Here is a 13,731-nt window from a genome sequence, read left to right on the forward strand (position 1 = left end):
CATAGGCATTCTGGGTGACACAGATAATGAGGTTATTGGAAAAAAAGAAGGGTGGAGGTAGAGAAACCAAATAGAAACTAACAGACAACTAAAGAAGCAACTGAGTCCAAGTCAGCATGGACTTTCTCAATAGCATAGAGAAAGATTACAGAAACAAGTGCCATGGCTGAGAGGGTGTGTTAGACAGAGGGGAGCTGCCTGGGTCATGAGATATGAGCCTTCATGAATGGGATCCTTATGTTATATTGATCCTATTCTGTCCAGCAAGACCCTAGGGGCATGGTTTGCCCGTCTCACCATGAGAGTATGCACAGGAAAAGGCTGTCAGAGCCGGGTGTGGTGGCACACACTTGTAATTCCAGCATTCAGGAGGCTGATATATATATATATTTCTTGTGTGGTTATTTTGAAAATAAAATACAGCAATACAATGGATGTAAAAGAGGATGGAGCGTAGACCTGACCATTACCTTGCTGCTGTGTCAACACCGATTCTAATGTATCTAATGTAATTTGGTTCCTTGTGATGTGGGTCTATGGCTAGGCTCCCAGAGGACCAGGACGATGTCTGATGTCCCCTTCATCTCTCTCCCCATCACATCTTTGTCAGACATGGAGCGTAAAGCAGAACTAGGCTTGCATGTTCTAAGTCATGCAGAGTTGGGGTCCTTGTGGCCACAGCACAGTGGGCACCTGGCCTAGCTTGACAAGGACGAGCCGCACTGGTGCGGCCTCAGGCTCTGTCTACCTTTCTGTGTTGTGTTTGGCTCAGAGGAGGACGTTGCTCATTGAATTCTCCAACAAGCATTTTTGAAACAGCCAGGATGTGTGAGCCATGGTCCTAGACTCTGAGAGAACTGAGGACTACTTGCTGGGGGAATAAACTCAGAATGATCTACTTTAAAGGTAGCAGGGTGAACCCCAGAAGACATACTGAGGTCTCAGGGCACATGAACTCTGGATATGAACTGGGTCCTGTTATGTTTATTTTGGGTTATGTTTGTTGGAACTGACAGATACGCTCTTTTAAGATTACACCCACTACCCCTGATACTGCAGTCGTCTAGACAGTCCTGGGTCAGTGGAACGGCTCCTGGGGCTGTTTCTGACTCAGTAAGGATCTGTCTCTTTCTTATGTGGAGACTCTCTACCTGCAGGCATTTGGGGGACTCCCATTCCATTCCGTGGATTCCAGTGTCAGCTACTCGTTTGTTCCTCCCTCTGTCCACCACACCCTCTCAGCCATGGCACTTGTTTCTGTAATCTTTCTCTATGCTATTGAGAAAGTCCATGCTGACCTGGACTTGGTTGATTTTTTAGTTGTCTGTTAGCTCCTATTTGTTTTCTCTACCTCCACCCTTCTTTTTTTTCCAATAACCTCACTATCTGTGTCACCCAGAATGCCTATGTTAAAATGCTAGCCCCCAGTGTGATGGTATCAGGAGGAGGTGCCTTGGGGAGCTGACTGGGTCATGAGATATGAGCCTTCATGAGTGGGATCCGTATGTCATATTGATCCTGTTCAGTCCAGCAAGACCCTAGGAGCATGGTTTTCCATTCTCACCATGAGAGTATGCACAGGAAAAGGCTGTCAGAGCTGGGCGTGGGGCACACGCTTGTAATTCCAACATTCAGGAGGCTGAGACGGAAGGATCATGGTTCAAGGACAGCCTCAGCTACTTAGTGAGGCCCTCAGCATGTTAGTGAGATCCTGTTGCAAATTAAAGAATAAAAAATAGGGCATGGAGTGTAGACCAGAGATTGAATGCCCCTGGGTTCCATCCTCAGACCTGCCAAAAAAAAAAAAAAAAAAAAAAAGAAAGAAAAAGAAAAAAAAAAAGGCTGTCTGTGAATCAGGAGATGGGCCCTCCCTAGACAAGAAGTTAGTCAACACCTTGAGCTTGGAATTGCCAGCTTCCCAAACAGTAAGACGAAAATGTATGGTGCTTATAAGCCATCAGCCTATGGCGTTCTGTTTTATCAGCCTGCAAGGAGGACTAAGGCAATCTCCGAGGATTTTTTTTAGGTAACACTGGGTTTTACTTTCTTCCATCCAGTGTGGGGACCTGTCTCCCTCACGTACACCCTCACAGACCACCGCCCCAGCTCTCCTTCCCCAATAGTATGGGTAAGGCAAGGAGATTTGAGGTGGTGAGAGCTGTGCTGCAAATATTTCGTAGTGTCCTCTTTTGGGGCAAAGGGTGAGTCTATTTCTGGAACTCTGTGAGTTTTGGCCAATGGGTTTTGACTTGAAGAAATATGAGTGGCCTCCAGTGCATTTATCTGTATGTAAGGACCCTCCAGTCTTCTGTCTCCTTCTGCACTGGTGACAGTTGTCAGGATGGCAGCTGTGCTGTTCATCTGAGCATAGAATGAGGAGTGAGGAACTCATTGGGCCCACAGCAGAAATGGAACATGGAAAAAGAAGAAAGCGTAGACACTCTAAGTTGCTCGAAGTTAGGATATTGGGGATGGGGTCCTTGTCACCATGGAGTAGTGGGCATGCTTATACAGACAGATAAAGGCAAGCAACCCGCGCTAACTCATTACGTTCTGCTTCCTTTTACTTTCTGATTATCACCCCTTAACTGTTCATAGAATGAGGATTAAATCTACCTGAGACTTTTGGTAAGGCGTGAACTACTCATGTTAGGATCTGCGCATCTATATCCTATGACAGACGATGTGAGTTACCACGTTGCACACTGATGAACTATTTCTGGCATTTGTTATCCTTGAAAAGGAGCAGAAATCTATGTAACTGAATGTCTACTGTTTAGCAAACACGGCTGGAATTAGGCAGTGGTAGCAGGCAACGGTGTGAGCAATCGTGCCTGGTGCAGGGCCCGCTTGGATTCATTCATAGTGCAGTCATTTCCAAATGCCAGTCGCCACTCTGCATGCAGAAGCAGCGTCTAATATTTCTAAACATATTTTGGCTCCATGACATCTTAATGGTATACGATAACACTCGGCCTCCCTTTTAGAAAAATGGATACTCTCATTTCTCTAAACATCGGGCCTTTACCTTTAACCATTTCCATTTAAATGCAAATTTCAATCATGTCCACCTTTCTGTGTTCCAAGGGGAACATAGGGAAATGATAGCAGCTTGAATCCAAATTCCACCAGGCTGGAGCTGTTTCCTACAGGGGTCCTAGACGAGTTTAAATGGCTCTTTTGTCTTATGCCCCATCTTGCTGAGATCAGTCTCAAAGGGAATATTTTTGCTTCTGGTAGGAAGAGTGTCTCAGTCAGAAGAAAGGATGGTTCCTGAAAGAGGGGACACAGCAACAAAAGTTTATGGAATACTTTAATGGAATCTTAAACCTTTAGTTCAGGACTCCAAAGGCAGAACTCAGAGACAAGGAGTTCCTAAAGGGCTGGGGTGTCTGGTGAAGGCCTGGTGTTTGCTTTTCCAGGGGAGATGTTTATTTCTCTGTACACACCGCTTGCATCTCATCAAGCCTTGAGTGAACGAATTCATGTTCTTGGCCACATGAATCTTACCTTGTATACAGACAGGACTCAGCGCTTGGGCTACTGAGGCTGGGGACATCCCCATAGTGTAGGGGCAGAGGGTTGTACTGAGCTGTGACGGTCCTGAGTCAGAAGGAAGTCTACTGGGATAAGAACTTTGAAGGGTAAACAGAAGAGCTGAAGCTCTCCAGAATTCTATCTAATGAGATAGTTAGGGCCCAGTGACAAAGGCCACTGAGACTTAAAAAGCTTCTGGAAACTTGTCTCTCGAAGAAGAACTTGAGATCAGTATCTAAACTGTGGGATTGTGGACAGACCCATTTATTTGGGTCTCAGTTTTCACAAACACAGAGACAAGAATATCACCTGGCCGGGGAAAGGGAACCTGGGCTAATGGTTCTTGTGACTGGGGGGGCAGCACCTCCTGAAGGTGTCCAGGAAAAGTCAGCGAGGACATGGTGTGGGGGACCAGTTAGATGGACTGTTACATGCTCTGATGATTCCCACTGTGCTCGGCAGTGACACCCTGCAAGTCCAGCACCCTTCTTCAGAGAAGAGTGGGGGAGCAGCAGAGGCCAGCTGCCCTGACATCCCTTGAGGAGGAAGTTCTAAAAAGGAGGCTGCCTGTGGTGAAGGGAAGGTGAATGAGGACTCCGGGGCCAGCAAGCTCCAGTCTAAGACTTTGTTTTGGGCTGATCCTCAGAGGTTTCATGGTGTCCGTCCTGAGTTAGAACGCCCTGCCCTATTGGGAAGGTGGGCCATGTCTCCAGAATGTGGTTTGCGTCCATCAATACTGAGGGTGGGAAGAAGGCTGGCTTTAGGGCTCTGTGGTTTGTCTTTTAACTGGGGTCATGGTCTTGACTAGGAAAGAAGCAAAATATAGGGGGGGTCTCAGAGAAGTATGTCCAGCCCAGGAGGGAGGCCAAACCACGTGGAGTAAGAGGGAAGGGAGGTATATTATCATGGAGAGAAGAAGCCTCCATAGCTTCTCAGGTCTTGCTGGAAGACTCTCCCTAAGGAATGTGGCCCAGAGAGGCAGACTTGCAATGATTAGACTACACAACAAGCTTTTTACACTAAAGCAGGACAATGACTGTTTCCTTCTTGGGAGACATTTGAGTGTTGGGGTTACAGGGGAAGCGAGATGGCACACAGAAAGACACCTGGCTGCCCAGAGCCAGACAGTTCAGTAACACTTGCCACCATGTATCCGGAACCATCAGGAGGAGAAATGACTTCTGAGTGTGATGGGAGGGCGCGGTGTGTGGAAGGGAATATGAAATCCCAAGACCCACTGCTTCCCGCTGCTGGTGTGTCCTCTATCCAGCCCTGGCACTGGAGAAGCTTTCCAGAGACTGGCCTGGCTTGGAAATACTTGCCACAGATATATGGAGGTGTCAGCAGAAGGACAGACAGGCGTGGGGGAAGGGGTCAGACGAGATAGGGACTCACAGGTGGCTTGTGGCTGTGGTTAGTTTGGGCACTTGGAAAGTTAGTCTTCCATGTCAGTGTCATTGCTCAGTCCTTTGATAACTAAGAACCAAGGAAATAAACCTACAGGTGTCCTGGTTTCCTCATCCATAATATGGAAATATCACTACATGAGCCAGCATCCTCAGAATTAAAGGATTAAGGGGTGGGAAGAGCCTAACAGCCAGGGCAGGAGGGGTCCTCAGTGAACACTTCTCTAGTACTACAGTCACCCTGTGCCCCCGAGGACCTATGCCAAAGGCTGTTCTCTGCATCTCTGTGATCAATTGATCTCCACAAGAACTAAAGTTCAGAGAGGGCAATGGTTCAAAGACATGCAATGGAAAAGTGACTCTTCTAGTGACACCTGGGAGTGCTGTCCTGGGAGCCAGTTCACAACCTTGCATTCTCTCCACTCTTCTGATCTGATTTCCATGTAAAGAGCTTTCCTGATGCTGCCCATACTGTCCAGAATCTCCAAGATGAACCTCCCAGCCATTTACCTCGGGTAGTAGATTCCAGATAGATTACTCCAGTGAAGCACTTCTCAAAGATTGTTCTATCAAACTAGTCTCCCCTCTTTTTGTTGAAGTTGAACCCAGGGCGTTCTATCTCCAAGCTACTCCTCCAGCCCATTTTATTTCTTTGTTTTGAAGCAGGGTCTTGCTAGGTCACTGGGAGTGTCACTATATTGATGAGGTTGACCTCGAACTTGTGATTCTTCGGTTCTGGGAACTCAAGTACTGGGTTTATAAGGGTGTGCCACAATGCTGGGCTCAAACCAGTCATTTGAACCCAAAGTCACTCGTGGTTACATTGGAAATGTCACTGGCTCTGCTCCTGCAGAATATTGCCATACACACCAGCATAGTAATGGCATGAAGACGTTCCCAGGAAGAAAAACTGCTTGCCAGGGCTTCAAATGAACTTCTCCAAGGACAGTAGAATCGGGAACCTCTCTTTTTCTTGCCATCTCCCAATGGGTCACAGAACTCTCTTGGGAAATACTGCTTTATTAAAATTTCATATCCTGTTATCTAGTGTCAATTGAATCTCTACTTGATGCCAGACATAAGGAAGGCTCCAGTCAGCTTCCCATGCCTTCTGTCCCAGAACAACTTCAGATGTAAGGGACCACTATATACACAGACTTTTAAAATGCATGGTGGTAATTGCTAGGGGCTTTGAGGGAGGGACACCTGACTCATTCTGGGAAGGTTTTCCCAAAGAAGGTCATGGGTACATTGAGTTCTAAAATAGAAGTAAGAGACAGAGAAGTGGTGCAAGGGATTGGGAAGAAGCTTCTTACAATGATTACTTTGCTTCCTTCTTGGTAAAGTGTTTGAAGTCATTTAATCTATGAACTTCTTTGTTTGTGGTGTATGGGGGAAAAGAATGCTTGTCTATTATTGTGAAACATCATGCTTTGGGTCAGGAGTTGACCTGTGACTCTGGAACAACCTGAAGACTGTTATCTCTCTTCGGTACATCAACAAGAATGTCCATGAGATTCTGGACCAGAGAAGAGACCAGGAACATCCACTTAGCATCTCCAGTTGCCCTCCCTACGATACAGGCTTAGTGATAACTGTTGTAGGAGATCTTGGGATAAAACCCCGTTACACCTAGTCAGATCACATTAGGTCCTCCAAGGTCTCACATATGGAAGAGCTCCATCTGCTCCCCACCCCAGCCCCAACCTCCTGGAAATTCATTGACCTTCCCTGGACAAGGAAGGGAAGATCTCCCTTCAGAGGGGCAGCAAGGGTCAGCAGATGCTGTATGTGAGGGCACTTGGCAAACCAGATGGTGAAGTGAGGGGCAATGACATCCTTTCCATGCGCCAGGACCAAAGAGCAGAATTCATCAGTGAGCTTCATTAAGGGGTTCTAAGCTCTGGAAAGACTCAGGTGACTCTCCAGAGCAGGTGTGCTGAAGGAACAGAGAGGTGTCTATCAAGCCGGGCAGCTGAATCAAGGTCACTGCAGAAATGCTTCTTAGAGCGAAGCTCTCCATCTCAACCACATCCCTAGTCCCAATGAGCACTGTAGATCAAAGCAAAGAAACTGAGGGGCCTGAGCCTACGTCTCAGGTGCAACACGTAGCTGAGTGATGAACTTTGAGCGACTTATGGCCTGAAAGGCAGGTGGAGCTCGGATGGTTGACTTTGAGGCTGTTGTAAGAATCATGCTCAGAGGACCCTGGATGGAGCTTGATATCTGGGGAAGATTTGGGCTTTGCGGTTTTGAGCTTTAGTGAAGTCACAGGGAAAGACAGCAGCAGCTAGAGGTAAAAGACTTGCAATGACCACCGAGCCCAGTGTCCACACAAAATCAGAATAGAGCCAAGTAGAAAAATATCTACCTAGATGTGTTTTTTTTTCATGAGATGATGCAGTTTTTGCAATCAAGAAATGAATCTAATTGAGAGAACCTGGCCCAGAGACAAAGTTACATGCTCAGTATGTGTTTATCCAAGGAACAACTGGGTCAGCAGGAGTGTGGCTGGCTGCCTTATCACTGTTTCCTCCTTCCCCCTCCTCACAGTCACCATCCTCAGGGCCCACAGCTCCTTCTTCTTTCTGGGACACCCCTACGTGAAGCCTACTTTGCCTGGATCCATCTGAGCATTTGATTTCAGCCCAGATCCCTGCCAGCTGCCCTCAAGGGGCTAGCTCCTGTGCCCAGGAGAATCAATATCACTCTCTCCACATCACATCCCAAGGCACCCACCTCACTCAGAAATTACCATAAATTGTGCATTCTTGATATTTTTATCTGTTTCCCCACCCTTTATGAGAATATCACTGAATCCAGGCAGGGGTATGGTGATTTAGAAACCAGGACTGTGCCTGACACAGGTGCCCAATAACTCCTAATGGAGAGAGATGCCTGTGCTCTCTGTCAACCTCACTCTAGCTACAGCTATTATTAATAGAGAATAGAGATCACCCCAAGCCCTTGTGCTTTATAAGACACCATTGCAAATCTTCGGTTGCTTCTGAAGAAACAATGTTGTTAGCCCCACTTTGTAGATTAGCAACCTCAAAACACACATGTACGTGCACACACACACACACACACACACACACACACACGTTTTCCTATCAGGAGATGGAGTCTTCAGATCTCAGGACGTCCCCAGAAATGTACTAGCCGAGGCCTGACCTTTATGGGCTGGGTCCATGTGGTCAGGAACCCAAGTCATAGGAGATAAACTGGACAGTTTTTTTTTTCTTTTCTTTCCTCTTCTTTTTTATTTCCTTTCCTTTCCCCTTCCTTATTTTCTTTCTTCTCTCTTTATCTGGTGTGTGTTGTTGGTAGGGTGTGTGTGTGTGTGTGTGTGTGTGTGTGTGTGTGTGTGTGTTATTGGAGATTGAATCCAGGGCCATTCTACCTCTGAGCTAACCCCCCTCCCAACAGAATCTCATTAAATAACTGAGGTCTTTGCTAAGTTTCTGAGGCTGACATCGAATCTGCAATCCTCCTGTCTCAGCCTTCCAAGTGTGAAGATTACAGGTGTCCCTGGCCAAAAAACTATTTAAGAATACTTTCTTCCCTGGGCCAACCTCTGTTTCCCAGAGCATTCTCTGCAAGAGAGACTGGCTCCTGGTGGGAGGGGTCGCTCCCTGCCCAGCAGGAGCCTGCTAACTGGAGTCAGATGTTGCAGCTCCAGGAGCCAGGCCTGTCCTGGTACATTTGGGAGAACTTGAAAGAATTCTGGAAGAGCCATAAATCTTGAACTGGAGCCTTTTATCAAGCTCTAATTTATCATGGTCTCTTAATTACTTTGACTGGAGTAGTCGTAATCCATATGTATTGGAAACTTGGTTGGCACAGACCTGGTTTTCATGACGAGGATTGTCCCCATCACAGAGGGCTGGACTGAGGGTGAGTCCGCGTGGTGGCGCCTGGCTCCTGTGCGAACCCTCTGCTTCCAGCCACACTCACCCATCATGTTCTTAGACCATCCGCAGGATGCTGTTTCTCACACCTACTATAGAGATGCAGGGAGGAAGAGTGTGCTATTCTCAAGAAACTTGTTATGGAATAGAAAAAACAGACAACCAGACAATTCTACTTCAGTGTGATGATTTCTGTGGGGGGCCAACATGGGGCGCTGTGTGACCACTGAGGAAGGAGACATGGCTAAAGCCATTGAGTCAGAGAAGGCTGCCTGCAGGAAGGGTCGCCCGTCCCCAAGAATCAACAGCATCAAGAAACAAGGCCTGGGAAGGCTTGGAAGGTGACTACAATATGAATCTTCAAGAGCTAAGATTAGCCAGGTATGGCTAAAACTACAGCAGATGAGTGATGGGCTGGTCCCTAGGGCTGGGTATCCAGTAGGGCCTCTTCTCCAAGCCCAGGGACAATCCAAGGAGCTTAGATGGTATGCCTACTTGGCTGGCCAAGAGGCTATCTTGTACCTAAAATGCCCAAAACAGGACTCCCTCTCATGGCCCCCTCTCCATCCCCATGCGCCCCCATCTTAGCTCATGGTATACCCCTGAATCCAGCCCCAAAGCTGGATACTAGCCCTGTCTCTTCTTCCCTTAAGCCTCCCAGTCCATTGGCAAGCCTTCTTAATTTTACCTTTAAACTGTGTCCTGAGTCTGCTCAAGTGTCCTCACCCCACTGCCCTGACCCCTCTCCCAGCCTCTACCTGTCCTTGTCCACGTCCTATAGGTTTCCCATGATAGAACCAGCAGACGTGATGGCCCTGTAAAAAGAATCAGTGTTCAGAAGAGTGCTAGCCCAGCTCTTCAACTTCTTTGGGGCTTACTGTACTCACCCAAAAAGTGAGAATTGTAGTCACTTTTAGTCTCTGCTCTTACCCCCAGCAAGAGCCAGTCTACCTCTGAGCTAGACCCGCACCCCTATTTTTTCTATTTTATTTTTATTTTGAAGTAGGATCTTGCTAAATTGATGGGAGTCTCACTACTTGCTGAGGCTGTCCTTGAACCTGGGATCCTCCGGTCTCAGCCTCCCAAGTCCTGGGATTACAGGCTGCTGGCAGAAGGCAGAGATGGCCCTCAGTTCCTTAAGTGCTCAAGGGAGGAACTGAGTAAACTGAATCTTGGGACCCTTGGAGAAGCATGCAGGAGCCCCTGTGGGATCGAATACATTTCTTGATACACAGAGAATGGCCCTGACAGGTTCCACTGCCCTCTCTCTTGGGGACAGGCAGGCTGAGCTCTTGCCCTCCTTTTACAACATAGGTATTGTAAAGAAGTCCAGCAGCTGGCTCCTTTAGGAACCATCCGTGTCGCCCCAGGAGACCCTGGGCCAGCGCTCCCTGTTCTTGGGTGCTTTTTTAAAATTTATTAGTCTCAGATTAGTGCCTTAGAACGATGTAGATTCACTTCACAATTATTTACTTTTGCATGTTGGCCAAGAATCACAGGACCTGGCCGCCCTGCCTCTGAGGGCTGAGTGTGGGCTCCATGCTGGCCTTTTGTGGAGAGGGGCAGCGTTATGATCCTCACCATGGTTTGGAGTGATACCTCCTCTCCTACGCTGTTTTCACCATACACCTGTTCATTGCTGTTAAGGAACAAGAACACTAATGCATCAATGAATGTATTTATTTTTCTTATATTCTCATTAAAGTTGTGTGACTCCATGCTCAGGAAAGCCTGAGCGTTGGCAAAGATTCCCCGGGGTTCTAAAATGTTGGCTCCTACCTTACTGTGTTTAGAGGGAGAGGAGTACTCTCTGGGTCCTTCTTCGGGGGGATTTGCAATTTGGGATTCCAATGTGTCCCCACTGTCTGGCCGGCCTGTCCTTCTACCCGGGCCTGGGACAACACCCTCCTTCATAACCTCTCTCCATCTGCCAAAGGATTTCATGGTCTGCCCAGCAGCGATGTTCCTTCAGAAGCTAAAACTGTTCTTACAGTCTCTCTCAAACTTCTCAGGACTCTTCTATCCTGAGCTGATAACATCCATCCAATATTTAGGTCTACTCAGAAACTCGGAATATTGTTTTATTTAGAAATCGGTCTTTGACGTGTCATCAAATTAAGGCAGGGTCATACTGGATGAGGCTGGCAGGGCCTTAACTCCACTGGCTGGGGTTCCTTTACAGAGAGGGGCATTTGGATAGAGGTACCCACAGGGGGAAGACGATACAAGGGTCAGGTGAGGACAGAGGCAGGAACTAGAGTGCCGAGTCTACCAGCTGCCAAAAAGCTGGGGATCACCAGCAGACCACAGGAAGCCCTGAGAGGGGGCGGGACTAGTTCTTGCTGCAGCCCAGACACAACCAACCCTGTCCCACAACTCTCCCTTCCTTGGGTTGTTAGTCTTGACCATGCTGAGCCTTCCGGCATCCCCCTTTCTGATGTCTGGATGAGTTTAGCCAGCCTCCCATTACCTGGAACTGCATGGGTATCAGGTATGGTGAGGTACAGTTGGCATCTGGAAACAGGTGCTTCAGCGCAGGCCCCATCTGATACCTTGGGGGCAACACTAGAATACCTTCTCTCTGTATTGGGCACAGGATTTTAAAATCAAAGATCTAATGATCCTGCATTTGAAATTGAGATGGCTTCACTATACCACTGTAATCATGGGTACATTGTAAAATCCTGCAAAATCTTTCTTTCCTGGTGATTACCAAGGACAGTGGAAGAGGGGAGGAGCCTCCTGCTGCCTTCTGGACCTTGGGGTAACCATCTCCCCAGAGCCTACTAGGAGGCAGGGCTTCGAGGTTGTGTGTAATGATGCAGGTGGACTCTGGCAGTATACATCCACTCCCAGTAAAGTGTGGACTACCTCTTTCCTTCAGACTTCAGGACACACAAGGAAGCTCTGCGGCCCTTGGGGCTCAAGGGGCCCTTATCAACTAGTGGTCAGAACAGGAACTAAGGAGGCTTCCTGGGAGGCAGAAGGAGAGAGGCTCCTTGGATGTGTCATAGGTTAGGAATTTGGAAGCAGAGTCGATTAGAGACCGGATGAGCAGTGGTGCATTGATCAGAAGTGGTATCGAGTGGTGCAGACCAGTGACTGCGGATGGCCCTGGCAAGAAAATGGAATCTGGGGTAGGACTTAGCTGGCATGGAGGCCTAGTGACAGGTGCCAAGGCCCTAGGGTTGAAAGGTTCTGCCTCTGGCAGCCAGATGTTCTGCTTAGATGCCAAGATCCAAGAGGTGACCCCATACTCACACCAGAATGTCGGCAGGGAGGAAGCTCACAGCCCACCGGGCAGGGCTGAACTAAGATACAAGATTCTAGTGTAGTATTTGGAATAAGGGTGACGATTTGGGAAGATTAAAAGGGAGCCTCTTGAGACTCTATCCAGCATCCTTGAATCACCCCAGATCAGCAGCAGGATCCACTGGGCTCAGATTATAGCCAAAGACAAGAGTTTGGAGCAGTTTAGAGACATCCAGGTGCCCAGTCCAGCTTCTGAGATGCCCACTGAGGCTCCACCTCTGTGCAAAGGAAGGAAGGAAGAGAAAGGGGGTGCCCTGCCATGGCCTTAGTGCCTTCTTGGAGTGTCACCACTGCCCAATTTAGCAAGCCAGCCATATGGCGTATTGACCCATATGGTGTAATGAAAGAGCAGGACCTATCTGGACACCTTGCAGAGTTAAAGATCAACTCCAAAAGAGAGGCCGTGCAAAATATTAAAAGTTTAACGAGGTGCAGCTTCAGAGGTGTTAACATGTGACAACCAGAAACAGCAGCAGCCAAAACATTTTAATCTGAAACAGAAGATAAATAAAAAAAACATAAAGGTTGTTCACGTGGAGCAAAGATCAGGCTGTAGAGATGCCCAAGTAAATGAAAAGCAAGCACACCAATCTGGATTTGTGGCTGGTGCAGGAGCTCACAAGGCACTTGACCTAGGCTGGTTGTTGTTGTTGTTGTTGTTGTTGTTATTGTTGTTGTTGTTGTTGTCTTGGAATGTGGTTTTGTGGCCAGCGATAATGAGCAGGAGCAATGGCACAGAGCTGGGGTCATGGAGGCTCCTGGTGGTGGGTGCTCAGAGGGGCGTCAGTGTAGGCGTCCTCACCTGCTTACCAGCATCAGGGGGTTCCTAAGCTGGGAAGACCCAGCGCAGCTGTGCTCTACCCCGTGCCAAGTGGTTCCTTCTTTCACATTCATAAAACTTTCTGTAACAATTTGATTTCACCAAACGTTAACATCTGGCGGACAGCTCACGGAGAACTAAGCCTGGAGGCCTCTCCTACTGGGATAGTCCGTTGAGGAAGGAATTCCAGGGGCCTTTCTGGATGTGTGCAGGTGGCTGGTTTCTAAAGCAAAACAAGAGTGGGTTTGGATGTCAAAAATTCACATAAGGCCCAAAAGAACTGAGAGAGAAGTCTAAGGAGCCTACCTGCCAGGCCGCCATTTTAGATTGTTTTGTGCCACATGTTGGTGACCACACACAGTGAACATTATCTACTTGTGGCTACTTTCACATACACACACACACACACACACACACACACACACACACACACATATTTTGGTTGTACTGGGGATGGAACACTTCTACCACCGGGCTACACTCCTAGACCTATTTTATATTTTTATTTGGAAACAGGGTCTCTTAAGCCAGCGAGGGCTTCGAACCTGCACGATCCTCCTATCTCAGCCTCCCAAGCGCGGGGATTACAAGTGTGTGCCACCACGCCCAGCTTGATTTAGAATTTAGAAGCTCAGACTGTGGTATGGTCTAAAGGCTGGATTAAATTTGAATTCTACTTTCCCTCTTCCTGTGTGGCTTAGAAACCTCACGTCACTCCTGTGGCCCTGTTTTCTGGTCAGTTAAA

The sequence above is a fragment of the Muscardinus avellanarius genome (assembly GCF_963383645.1).
Source record: "Muscardinus avellanarius genome assembly, chromosome: 12".
Classification (NCBI taxonomy): Eukaryota; Metazoa; Chordata; class Mammalia; order Rodentia; family Gliridae; genus Muscardinus; species Muscardinus avellanarius.